Raw genomic sequence first — 13,920 nt, 5'->3', positions numbered from 1 at the left:
TATCATAAAAAAAAAAAAAAATTATTTACACAGTGTTTCCTTTAAGCACATCATATGATGGCAACCAGTGCCAGGTTGAGACACACAATCAATGGTCACAGGATGAAAGTCATTCCTTTGAGTTAGAGGCAGTTACGGCTTATGTTGGAATTAAGACAGATGATTGTCCCTGAGACACCAGGGTAGTTCCCAGACAACACACATGAACTACAGCCATTTTAAGGAGGCCCCTAATTCCATACTACTGTCCTTAAATGTCAATTAACAGAAACTGCCAATGTCGGTCAGCTAAATCTGTAAGGGAGATGTTGGCATGCTCGGCAAATGCAGCATGATGCAACACAGTTCAAAGCACAAACCATCCTTCAGCAGCTCAAAGTGAAAGCCCGCCAGGAGACAGCAAAACCAAGTCACCAAAAAAAGCATTAGAAGAAAGAACCCGCCGCCGCCAGACCCTGTAGTAGCGGTCCCTCGCCAGCCTCCTTACAGTGCAATTGTTTCACTCACCCCATGGAAGTGGGACTTCGGTTAGGATAGTAAGCCCGATTATGCCACATGCAAGTGATTTTTTATTTTTTTATTTTTCTCACAATCTTCCCCACATCAAACTTATTATTCCAATGGTACTACTATAGCTGGAGGTGCTTATGGTGACACCACACAAGAGTTTCCACCTTCTAATCTCTGTTCAAAGAAGATGTGTACCTGCTTAATCCTCTTCCCATATGAGAAAATCCATATGAGCTATTTGCACAAATAAACCTCTTGGTGCATTAAAAAAAAAAAAAAAAAAAAAAAAAGGTAGAAAAAAGAAAAGAAAAGAAAGGGTGTTTGAGTTTCCCTCTGAAGAAATGAAAAAGAAAAAAAAGAAAAAAAAAAAAAAGGGCTTGGTGCGCCATCCCCTCCCCTCCCCCCCACTGGCCAAATAAGTACCTGCTGTGAAGGCATCTCTGCGGCCTCTGAAATCTCGAAATCAGTATCCCGGGGCAGGACACGGGGCGTTCACGCCGAACAGTGCGCCGGGGCGGACCAGGCCCCGGAACCCGACAGGCGCCGCGCCGCGTGTTTGGGCGGCGTCGAGGGTCGCGGCGGTCGGTCACTAGCGGGCCCCGGGGCCCCCCGGAGGTCCGTGCGCGCCGGGCCGCCTTCCAGGGGCCTGCCTACGGCTAGTCCAGAGAGTTCCCCAGCATCAGGACGCCGTCCTCCAAGCCCTCGTGCCCGGCCCCTCGTCGAAGGGGTCTCCGGGCAGGGCCTGCCAGTGGCCACACGTGCTCGCGGCGGAGGCCTCGCTGAAGGGCAGGTCGGCCTCCATGGCAAACACGGGACACGGCTCCCTGGGACTCCTCAACGACGTGGCGGCGCTTCCAGCTGAGGGCAGCACAGACGCCCCCCGCCACTCGGCTTGGTTCTCGGCACTCCGCAGAGGACACAGGTCCCACGGCCCGGCCGGACCCTCAGCGCCCCGCGGGGGGGGGGGGGGGGCGCACCGCGTGACATCAGCGCGCAGCGCCGGACGGCGGACGTCGGGGCGCACGTCACATGCGCTGGCCTCACGCAGCGCCCCCTCCTCGGTGTCCGGTGTCCGACGGCCGCCCCGCTGTCCTTGATCTTGCTGGAGTACTAGACGCCCTTGGTGCCGCGGGTGAGAATGTCAGGGTCCGGGCGGTGGGCCGAAAACACCAGATCTTGCAGGTCTTCGCGGCGTGTTTGTGCTTCTGAGTGAGGCAGCCGCGCGCTGCTGCGTGTTGGGAGGCCTGGGCGGATCGAGCACACTCCTCTCCCGCCGCGCAGTTTCATGGTACGAGAGGACTGGGTCGGATTCCTTGATGTGCTGAGCCTCCTCCAGGCCTTTCGGCCAGATCTCCAGGTGCACCTCCCTGGCCCGTGAAACGATAGGCTCCCTCCGTTGTCCACTGACGCCCCGCCCTTTGGGGTGACCTGGCCAGCTACTTCAGGCCCTCTCCCAGTTTGGGCTGCCTGCCCAGATTCTTGGCCTCCACAACAAATTTGACACCTGACTCACCGTCGAGCTTCATCAGCTGGGTATGGGAGTGCTCCGAGGTGGCCGTCTTCATCAGGAACTAGTCAACTCCTACCAGGCCTACCATGTTCCTGCAAGGTATGTTCTCAAAGGATTCATCATAAAGATTATTCCCTGGCTTGCTTCAGGTACAGGTTCTCTCTCTTTGCAGGAGTGTAGTTAGGAGTATGCATTATGGCCATTTCATAATATATGCAAATATTGAATCATGTGTACACCTGAAAGCAACATGACGTTATATGTCATTTATACCTAAACAAAAAGTGATTTTTTTACAAAAAAACAAAAAACAAAAACAACAACAACAACAACAAAAAACCCCACAAAACAGAGAGAGAGGATACAGAAAGGTTTATTACTCACATAATGAAGCTTTCTTTAAAAAAAAAAAAAACAAAAAAAAAAACGGTTATCTTATGAGCAGGTCCAAAAGCAGAGCCTGGAGGTAACAGATAAAAGAGACCAGTTAGGCTTTTCTTGAAATTAGGGGATCTGTTTGAGTGAATGTTCCTGTGAATGGGCCTGCGATTTGCATGGTTTGAATTTCCTACTCTTGCCAAAGGAGGGAGCACCCAGCCTTTCTTATCAGCTTTGCCAGTTGTGGGGCAGAAGAGACAGGGCTTGAAAACTTTCAGCAGTTAAATGTCAAAGGTGAAGTCAGAGTTTGTTAAGATGCCAGAAGAGAATGGCACTTAAGGGCCTTTGCAACTACTGCGTTCTCTCCCATGAATCATCTTTGATCCAGTGTAACAAAATGTGGATGGTTTCTTGTATTCTCAAATTATGGTGTAAGCTGACAGTACCTTGTTTTAAGTACTTAACATTCTAAATTCAGAGAGCCACCAGAAATTGGAATTATTGAGAGGTGCCAGTTAGAGAAAGGACATATGTTAACCCTGCTCATTCATCCCTACCAATTACTATAGAATGAACATTGGAAAATAATACTATGGTTGACATTTTGGAGAGATTCCTGTTCATGGAAAGCCTTCCCACTTTGGAGACATGGAAGGGGGCTCTATGAATTTTATTTTGAAAGTTTGGTAAAGGCTTCAAGAAGAGGAATCAGTTTTCATTCTTTGTTTATACATCTGCTTGGAACAAGGATTGCTGAAATTCTCCTGTGCTAAATGAACAGAAGGAAGGAGAATTGGAAAGAGAAAAGAAAGAGAGAGGGGAGAGAATGTATATGTATGTGTGTGTATGGGTAAGCTGCAAGACATGAGAAGGAGCAGAAACACCTTCTCTAAGTATACAGGAGAAGCATTCTGCAGGGTCCCACAGGACCTCGAAGGGTAAATACAATTGGGGGATATAGCCTTGCCATTACACCTACAGATTTGAGGAATGAAGGGACAAAACAGACATAAACATTAAAGGAATTCATCAGCTAAGGGTCAGCTGAGAGATGGGGCCAAACCCACAAATGTAAAAATGCCTAGGGGAGCTGCACACAAATACTTTGTCATGGTTTGTTGGAGCTCATAGACAAGGAATATAATGATTATATCAAGCAAAGAAAAGACTGCAATCCCATGCTAGGGAGTAAGAAAATATTGGAGTTTCCCTTTCCTAACTCATGACTCAGTACACAAAAGGAGGGAAGAGAAGTTTGGGAAAGACAGACCATAATTTTCTCTGCTTAACTCCATCTTTCATTAGCTCAAGGTAAGACTAATCTGTGCTACACAGTTGGGAAGGTGAGAGAGGAAATGTTACTGTTGAGTTTGAGAGTAAAGTTTTAAATTGTAGCAAGTCAGTCTTAAATGGGAAAGTGAGGTCAGTCCATAAACCAAGGGAGATCAGAGAAGTTTTTGAATCTGGTTTCTCATTTTGTTTTGTTTTGTTTTGTTTTAATGAACCTTTAGCAGGAAATTTTATCAACATAGTACCACATGAAGATAGTTACTAAAAAATAGAACTTTAAGAAATTATTCCAGATATAGTCACATAACTGAATCATTCTGGAGCTTTAGACCTCAGTAGAGGTGTTATATCCCTGTGAGGCTACCTCTGACCATCATTTGTATGTGTTTCGTACCCTTAATTGTGGATGGTTGAGAAAGTACAGTAAACAAGTGGAATTTGAAGTTCACTGTCCTTTCTTGTGTATGTGTGTGCATGTAATTCACATACAGAATTATCCAAATATTTTTATTCTAGGAAATATGATCACCCTCAACCATGGGGTGGTTTATACTAAGAATAGTAGGCTATAGAATAAAAATTAAGAACATCAATATTTGTTAAAGAACTGTTCACACAGAAGTGAGAGGAAGCACATTTAAAAGTTGCAGGTATGACCAGAATAACATGGAGACAAACTCAGAGGGGAAAGGGAAGAGTAAAGAGTGTAAAACCTAGCAAAAAAAAAAAAAAAAAAAAAAAAAAAAAAATTACCCTAAGATAAATACTAAGATGTTGCATTGATGGTAGCATTTCAGATATCCGAGTGTCTTAAGCTATTTCTGTAACATTTATGGAGAAGGAGTTTGAATAATAAATGGCTGTGGAGAAAAGTTGTTGAACACTAGCCATAGGAAAGTAGAAATCCCTATATATATCCTTTACAATTGTCTTATAAACATTAACAGAAAACTAAAGTGGAAAATATTTTATCTACCTAATTTAAAAAATTATCTCAGCTGGAAAAATGTAAAAAAAATAGCTATCTACATATAAGATAGTTCCTACCTGTTTTGCAATTTATGACATCATTTCATTATGACAACTGTGAGAGCAATAATGCAATGCTGTCTGAGCCATTTTCCAGATTTGGGACCTGGGTGACTGACTGTACAACCTATGGAAGACATTTCTCTTTTCTGGATCTTAGTTTATGAATTTAGTCAATTTTGACTAAAGCTCTAGACTTTACATTTTTATTTTACTCAGATGTCCACAAATAATTTCTATTCACACGCAGTGTAGGAAAAATAAACCACCTGTGTTTCCAACCCTGTTATCCCACGTAAAAGCTGTGTAACTTTGGACAATTGACATATGCTCTTAGTGTCTCAGTTTCCTTGTTAAGTAAGTCAAAGTAATAATAATAGTCACTCTATAATGTAATGAGGACAAATAAGATATTATATACAAAAACTTTCACAGAGTGGTAAAAGGTGATTGCTTAGTAAATGCTATCTATTATTATAACTGCTTGTAATTCTAAAATGGCATATGTTACATTTATGTAAATGTATGTACATATGAGTTTATATGTTATAGGCATATAGTGTATAAAGAGAGATAAATATATCTAGAGTCCTTTTTTAGAGTGTATGAACATATATTTCTTTTAAAATATTTAACAACTTTGAACTTTATAAAATGATTTCCACAAAATCCATATGCATAGATATGAAACTTAAAACATAGAATTTCTAGCTCTCGAGGATTCCCACAAGAGGGGAAAAATATTCTTTTCATGACTGGAAAAATAGAAGCACTTTTAGACAAACATGTACTTCAGACTATAATCCACTTTCCTTTCCTACTATGGCACTGACAGCATTATGAACCAGAAAATTGTTTGAGCAGCCACAGATAAGGAATTACAAATCTGGAGGTTCAAGAGTTGTATAAAGCAGATGTAAGGTTAATTTGCATGGTTTAGTTCCCTCCCAGATTTTTTCAGTATATTTCAATGGCTTAAAACTCTGAAAAACTGATAGAAAATAAAAAGGTTTCTATAGGCTCTCTGATTTCTTGCTGACTCAGCTGTCTGAAGGCAAAGCCAATTACTATGGCTTGCATTTTCTTGTGCAGAAACCAGAACATATTCATAGTTAAATAGAGTCATTAAATATTTAGGGGAGGGAGAAAAGTTTTATGAATTGAGATGATAACAGCAAAAAACTATGTATGGATATTTTCCTCTTAAACAACAAGAAAACACTTTTCTGAGAGTAACTTGAAAAATCTCAAGCATGAAATATGATTTGATTTAATATCAATTTAATGATTTTTTTAAATGTTGATTTTTTGGTTGGCATGTAAGAAGAAATATCCTCTGATATAAAGCTAAATTTTATCCTTGGGGTAATAAAAAAACCAATATGGTCTTCTGAACAAAGAACTAGCTGAAGAATTGGGATTCTATTTTTGGCCTCACCAGTGACTTGCTCAGTGACCTTGGACATATCACTTAAATGGCTTTGTGCCTCAAGGTTCCCAGCTGTAATATAGAGATTATAATGCCTGCACCTACTTCATGGGACTGTAGAACTATTTCAGTTGAGTTTGTTTAAAACCTCAAAGGTTTTTGAAACTATCAGAAATAACAGTTAAATTCAAACAAGGTTGTATTTTATTAATTTCTTTTTACTGTTTGATTTGGTTTTCTTGTAGTCTTATATAATCCTTTTCGTACTAAAATAAGTCACTAGGATGAAATTAATAGGTAAAGATTTTCATGGGATATTAAGGAACAATTTTAACAATGAAGGGAAATTAAGAATGCACTTCTGAGATCCACTGATATAATTTCTACTCCTTGGCATATTTAACTCATGATTCAAAAGAGAATTGTATTATGATCATGTAACTTAGAACTTCTCACTAAATCTATAATTGGCAATTTTTAAAAATATTTTATTTATTTATTCATGAGAGACAGAGAGAGAGAGAGAGAGAGAGAGAGGCAGAGACATAGGCAGAGGGAGAAGCAGGCTCCCTGCAGGGAGCCCAAGGTGGGACTCGATCCCGGGACTCCAGGATCACGCCCTGGGCCAAAGGCAGGCACTAAACCGCTGAGCCACCCAGGGATCCCCTCAATCAAGATTTTCTCATAATGTCTCTATAAATGCACTGATAATGCATCTTCATCTCTCCAAATCCAGAAGACCTATTAAAGCCCTGTTCAAATGCCATGTCCTTCTAGATTCCTTCCCTCTTTGTAACACTATGTGTCATCCAATAAGGAGTTCTGAATAGTAGGAGGACTTGAGTAAGAGAGATAGCTCATTTTTTATATTCCTGATGTTTCATAATTTCTTACAATTATAAATCATTTGCATACAAATATATATGTATACATTTATTATTTATTCAAAATTATTCTTGAAAAGAATTTTGAAAAGTTCTTCTCGAACTCCAAACTAGAACTCACTACTCCAACCACAGAAATATCTTATTTGCTCTGTTCTCACAACACTTCTTAGAGTCTTAGACTTTTGCATTGTTACAAAACCTTAGAATCAAGGTACAGTCAACATTTCTCACCTATAAATGAAATAGTCTCAACTTAATAATCCTTCCTCCTGCCATATCCCTTAGTCTATTTGGTGTCATACTTTGGTTTTTATTCTTTGTTTTGTTTTTACATATTTAAGAATTTTATCATTGATTTAGCTTCTTTTGGTCTCCAATATCATGCTGAAGTGCTGTCTAGTGTTCCTATTGCAAAAGTGTACAATGTGTCTTACAAAGAAAATACATGTGGTAAGCTGCATTCAGACAAGAGTTATAGTGCTATTTGCCATTAATTCAAAGTTAATCAATCAACAATATATATTAAAGAAAGTATTTTTAAACAGAAACATAAAACAAAGTTATATATTGATCAGTTAATAAAGATGTTGTGATCAGTTCTCAGGAATATATCCCTGCATTATCCTTAGGAAAAGTGGTTCTGTATTTGCTATTTTGGCATGTGTGGTATCTTTATAGAACATAACTACCCACCAATAATAAGAAATGGCTGTACCTATTTTATTTGTTTACAAACACTGCCTTCAGCAATATTTTAAAATCTCCCTTCTAATTCCACAGTAGTGCCTGTCTTGTGCACATTTCCAATTTTATCGTCATTTCAATTATAAACAAAAATTTGGCCAACTTTAAAGCTTCAGTTTCATATTCATTTTAATGCTTGCCTCCTTCTTTCCCACAAAACTAGCCAGATAGCTATCCCAAGAATGAAACTGAGGCATATATCTTTTACTTTTTGTTATCTTGCTATTCTGAGTTCCCTTCTGTGCCAAAATGGAATAGGACATGTAGTTACTCATATGAATATTGCTGTAGTTTTCTTTTCTTTACCCTGCTGCTCTTGTTAAGACTAACTGGTCATTGATACTGTTTCTGTGCAGCATCCAAATGCTGGCTCTCTTTTCACATCCAATATTCCACTCTGCACTCTGCATGTGATTATATCATTGTACTCCAAAACAAATAGCCACATGTCTTTCTTCCTCAAATCATGTCATTCTTTATATCTGGTATATGTGATATTCTATTATTTCTTCTTTTAATAGCTACCATAGTAATCATTAATGTTATTGTAGATTTTTGCTTTCCCTCTTTTTGGGAAAATGATAGTATTATTCTTTGCTACTCCACACATTATATGAAGTCATGTGCTTCTTAGAGTAGAAACCTAAACCTCTAAGAAGTAGGACATAATTTGCAATGTCCCCTTTCACTACCACAGCAATCTACATCACTGCAGACAGTAGAATCGTCACCAAATTATATTCTTGAGGGAGTATAATGTTGAGACAAACCTCCCAGTTCATAGTATCAAAAGTAAAGTGCTGCCTTAAAAAATAAAGTATGTGGCATTGGCTTATAAATTCTCCAGATTGTAAAAGACAACTTTAATCAGAAGTTAAAGACTGCATTGGTGAAATATTTGATAAAATTGTTTTTTGAAATAATTTACAAGGAACACTGGATAACTAAGAAATGTTTAGATCTAAAGATTGGCATTGGTAGTATGTTTCAGTTTGGGGTGATTTCTTTAAGAAATGTATTTTAAAAAAAGTGGCAAACTGAAAAAAAGTGGCCAGTTTGCAAGTAGGAATAAAAGATAAAATAGAGATTTCAGAAACTCAGTGACTTCAAATGTTGAAAAAATTTACCGAATTAAGACCCCAATATGAAGAGATAACACTGAGAAAACATTTTGACTCAGAAAGGCAGATCAATGTTCAGCCTTGGTAATTTTGGTCTAGCAATGACGATGTGATTTAGCTGAATGTGAAGTTCGTAAAAGATACACATGATTGGCTCCTCCAAGTCAATAAGAGCTGGCTCTAGCATCCCCCTGTCTCTTATCTTCCAATAAGCTATCTTTGGCTTTCTCTCATAGTCATAGAAGGAGTTCCAGAAAATAGGCAGAAGTATTCAATAACACTTGAGGCCTAAATGCATAACTGATGCACTGTGATTTCCCTTATATTTTATTGCGCAGAGCACATCACAAGGATGTGAAAAATCATGAATGTGGAAAGTGATTCCAAATCATAAATGTGGAAAGTGATTCCAAACCATGATATGAGTTTCCATAAAGTCCTATTACAATGGATACACATTTGCTAAATCTAATAAATGTTACTTAAGGCTACTAATAAGAGAGAGAATTAAGAAAGAAATATTAAATGATAATAGTTTTTATTTTTTGTGATATTTCAATTACAACAATATATATTCCATCTAAGCTGTGAAAGATGAAGAAATTTACAAAATTTCATTTTACCCATTAATCATCTGCCAGCCATTAAACTTAGTCTTGTAAATGTTGTTACATTTTTAGTTTTAAAGACTGTTTTTAGATAGATTTGCTTTGGTAACAAATAGCCCCCATACTTCAGTGGCATAAAACATTACTTTTAGTAATTTTAAGTACATTTACTTTTAATCAGGAGCTATATGTGTATATGCTTTATATGCCTTTCCATTATGGACTGTGATTAAAGGAACAATCTCTGCTTGGGACATCTCTATTGGCAAAAAGACAAAGCAAGATAGCTGGTAGAAACTTAAAGTTATCTTTTCTACTCAAGTGTGTTAAGTCATATCTGCTCCTGATTAAATTGCCAGCTTGTTATTGAAAATAGTAACAGTGACAATAATAATACAATAAAAAATGAACTTATTTCCTTAAACTAAAATATTATGGTGAATATATATCAGATAGTCATAATAAGTAATTATTTTAGGGAAGAGTAAGAGTGATAAGCTTATAGCAGACAATGGCTCATAGAAATCCTGAAATATTTCTGGAAAACATAAGGGAGGGACTCAATATTGGGGTATGCCATTTTTTCCTCCTTAGAAATAGCTCTCAGATCTTTTCTTCTTTATCCTTGTCTCCACTCTCTGGAAAGTCCTTCTTTTTGTACAGTAACCCTAGACACATCTTAAAAGGGCAACAGAAAGCAAGGACCCCGAGTTTACATCTACATAAACCTAAAACTCTTCATACACTTTTCAAACACCATGACACTATATAATCTCACATTACCTAAACTTCATCACTAGGAAATAAGGATTCCATTAATTTACTATTCTAATTTGTGAAAGAAACATATTCCAATAGGTCTACAACTGAAGTTCCAAATTCAGCTGCAACCTTATGTATCTAAAGACTAAGGGGAGTTTTATTAGTTTCTTAGGGCCAATGTAACAAACCACTAAAAATTGGGTAGCTTAAAACAACAAAAATTTATTTTCTCATAATTCAGAAGATTGGAAGTTCAAATTAAAGTGTTGACAAGATTGGTGGTGACTGGAGGTTCTCTCCTTGTTCCTGGTGGTTGCTGGCCATTCTTGAAATTACTTGACTTGTAGATATATCACTCCACTCTCTGCCTTTGTCTTTACATGGTGCTCTCCTTTTGGATTTGTTTCTAAATCTCTTTCTTCTTATAAGAACACCAGTCATATTGGATTTAAGCTCCACCTTAATCCACTATGTTTTCATCTTAACTTGATTGTATCTACAAAGACACCACTTTCAAATAAAGTCACCTGCATGGGTTCTGAGTGAATATACATTTTGGGAGATTACTATTCAAGCCAGTATAGGAGGCTCAACCAAATCTATGCAGGATAAACTCAAAGACCCACATCAAGACCCATTTTAATCAAACTGCCAAAAGCCCAAACCAGAGAATCTTGTAGGTAACAAAAGAGAAATGACTTATCATACAGAAGGGTTCTTCACTAAAATTATAAGCAGATTTCTCACCAGAAATTTTGGAGGCCATAAGAAAGTGAGCTGATATATTCCAAGTTCTAAAAGAAGAAAAAGTATTAACCAAGAATAATATATCCAGCAAAACTGTACTTCAAAAATGTCATAAATTAAGATTTTTGTCTTATAAAAATCTGAAGGAATTTGTTATCACTACACATGCTCTGCAAGAAATACTAGAGTCTTGAATGTCAAAAGGAAAATATAATAGATGGTAACTGAAAGATGTATGAAGAAATAAGGATTTCAGTAAACATAAATATATAAGCAATTACAAAAGCTATTATTACTGTAACAATGGTAACTTTACTTTCTGTTTTTTATATGATTAAGAAATGAGAACTTTTTAAAATACAATTATTAGGGATCCCTGGGTGGCGCAGCGGTTTGGCGCCTGCCTTTGGCCCAGGGCGCGATCCTGGAGACCCGGGATCGAATCCCACGTCAGGCTCCCTGCATGGAGCCTGCTTCTCCCTCTGCCTGTGTCTCTGCCTCAGTCTCTCTCTCTCTCTCTCTCTCTGTGTGACTATCATAAATAATAAATAAAAATTTAAAAAAATAAAATAAAATAAAATAAAATACAATTATTAGCCTAAAAGCTAGTATCATTGGAAGTTTGGTTTGTAATTCCACATTTTGTTTTCTACATAATTTAAAAAAACTGGTGAATTAAAAAAATATCAACTTACGGTTTTGGATATACAGCATATAAAGATGTAATTTTGTGACATCAGCACCTGAAAGGAATAGGGATAGAGCTATAAAGGAGCAGAGCTTTCATATAGTATTGACAAATTCAAATTAGCATATTATAGTTTCAGATATAATTTTAAATATAATCCTCATAGCATTCACAAATAAAATAGCTTTAGAATACACACAAAAGAGGGTTAGACAGGACTTTAAATGTTTCACTAAAAGAATCAACTAAACATGAAAGAATATGGTAATGCAAGAAATGAGGGACAAAAAAGCTATAAGACATATGTAAATCAAATAGCAAAATGACAGAAGTCTTTATCAGTAATTACATTAAATATAAATTGATTAAATTCTCCAATCCAAACATAGAGAATGGCTGAATGGGTTAAAACATGGTTAAACTATTTGCTGTCTGTAAGAGACTCACTTTAGATCCAAGACACGAATGTGTGGAAAGTGAAAAGATGGAAAAAACCCTTGCAAATAGTAACCAAAAGAGAAGAGGGTGGCTATAGTAACACTAGAAAAAATAAACTTTAAATCAAAAAAAGGTAATAAAAGTTAAGGGACATTATATATTAATGTTCATACGGCATGATACAAAATTATAAACATTTATATACCTAATAACAATCAAAATATATAAAGCAAGGTTGTCTTCCCTTGGTAATCTAATCTTTCTTCTTGGAAGAAACCTTAGAGAAATAGTTTTGCAATAATAGTTTGATGCTTTAATACTTCACTCTCAATAATGATTAGAAAAATCAGAAGAGATTTCTCTGGAGAGGGAAGAAGGAAATAGAGGACTTGAGCCACACAACTAAACCAGTTACATCCAACAGACATATATAGAGCTCTCTACCCAACAACAATCATTCTTCTCAAGTGTACATGGGATATTTTCCAGGAAATTGGAACCCTTGTGCACTGTTGATCAGAATGCAAATCTGCACAGCCATTGTAGATAAACAGGGAGGTGTGTGTGTGTATATATGTGTGTGTGTTTTAAGATTTTATTTATTTATCCATGACAGACACAGAGAGAGAGAGAGAGAGAGGCAGAGACACAGGCAGAGGGAGAAGCAGGCTCCATGCAGGGAGCCCGATGCAGGACTTGATCCCAGGACTCCGGGATCTTGCCCTGGACCGAAGGCAGGCACTAAACCACTGAGCCACCCAGGGATCCCCTCAAGATGGTCAATTTTAATATATCATGTATATTTTACCACAATTTTAAAAACTGGAAAAAATGATTATTTACTGTTAAAGCAAAAATAATAACAATGTGGTGTGGAGTTTATAACATATGGGGAGATAAATGTATGACAACAATAACAAATGGCCATGAGGGTAGAAATGGAAGTATACTAATATAAGGTTCTCACACTTTACATGAAATGGTTTAATATTACTTGAAGTGTTGAAAAGTTAAACGTATATACCATCAACCTGCAATCACTAAAGTATTTATAGTTAATTGGTGAACAAAAGTGATATGTGAATTCATAAAAATATCCAATTAATATAAATTAAAGGGAAGAAAAAGGCAACAAAGAACACATGGAAAAATAGAAACAAAAATAGTAAGATAATAGATTTAAACCTTGAATGGTTAAACATAACACTACTGTATTATCTGAGATATCTACCTGAGAGAAAAAAAAAGCAATACCTATACAAAGATTTATACACAAATTTTTCATAGTTTTATTCATAATATTCATAATATTATTATTCATAATATCTTAAAACTGAGGAGCACTTGGATGGCTCAGTGGTTGAGCATCTGCCTTTGGGTGAGGTCGTGATCCTGCGTTCTTGGGATCAAGTCCCACATCAGGGTCCCCCCAGGGAATCTGCTTCTCCCTCTGCTCATGTCTCTGCCTCTCTCTCTATGTCTCTCATGAATAAATAAAATCTTAAAAAAGAATAAGACACACACAAAAAAGCATATACAATAGGATCTAACTAACGAAAATTTTAGAAAATTCAAACCAATAAAAGATGTCAGAAATAAAATCAGTTATTGCCTAGGAAAGGTTGGGGGTAGCTTGGTTGGGAACTGTGATTACCAAGGGAAGACACAAATTTTTGTAGGTTATGGAGATGGGTTCAATATCCTGATTGTATTAATTGTTTCACAGGTGTATATATTGTCACAACTTACCAAATTCTAACTATAAATTAGACTTTATTG

At 37.2% G+C, this 13,920-nt stretch overlaps 1 long non-coding RNA gene across 1 annotated transcript in view; it reads right to left on the bottom strand.

The window, feature by feature from the left end:
* LOC140621446 (uncharacterized) overlaps nt 1–13,920 on the bottom strand; it is a 349,277-nt gene that overhangs the window by 277,957 nt on the left and 57,400 nt on the right. Inside the window, exons 2-3 of the long non-coding RNA XR_012021127.1 lie at nt 11,711–11,758; nt 934–2,259 (exon numbers count right to left, since the gene is read on the bottom strand). This is a non-coding gene — a long non-coding RNA (uncharacterized lncRNA). The remainder of the gene's footprint in view (nt 1–933; nt 2,260–11,710; nt 11,759–13,920) is intronic.

The sequence above is a fragment of the Canis lupus genome, chromosome 30 (assembly GCF_048164855.1).
Source record: "Canis lupus baileyi chromosome 30, mCanLup2.hap1, whole genome shotgun sequence".
NCBI lineage: Eukaryota > Metazoa > Chordata > Mammalia > Carnivora > Canidae > Canis > Canis lupus.
The sequence above is the reverse complement of the archived record's forward strand: the minus strand, read 5'-3'. Positions and strand labels throughout refer to the sequence as shown.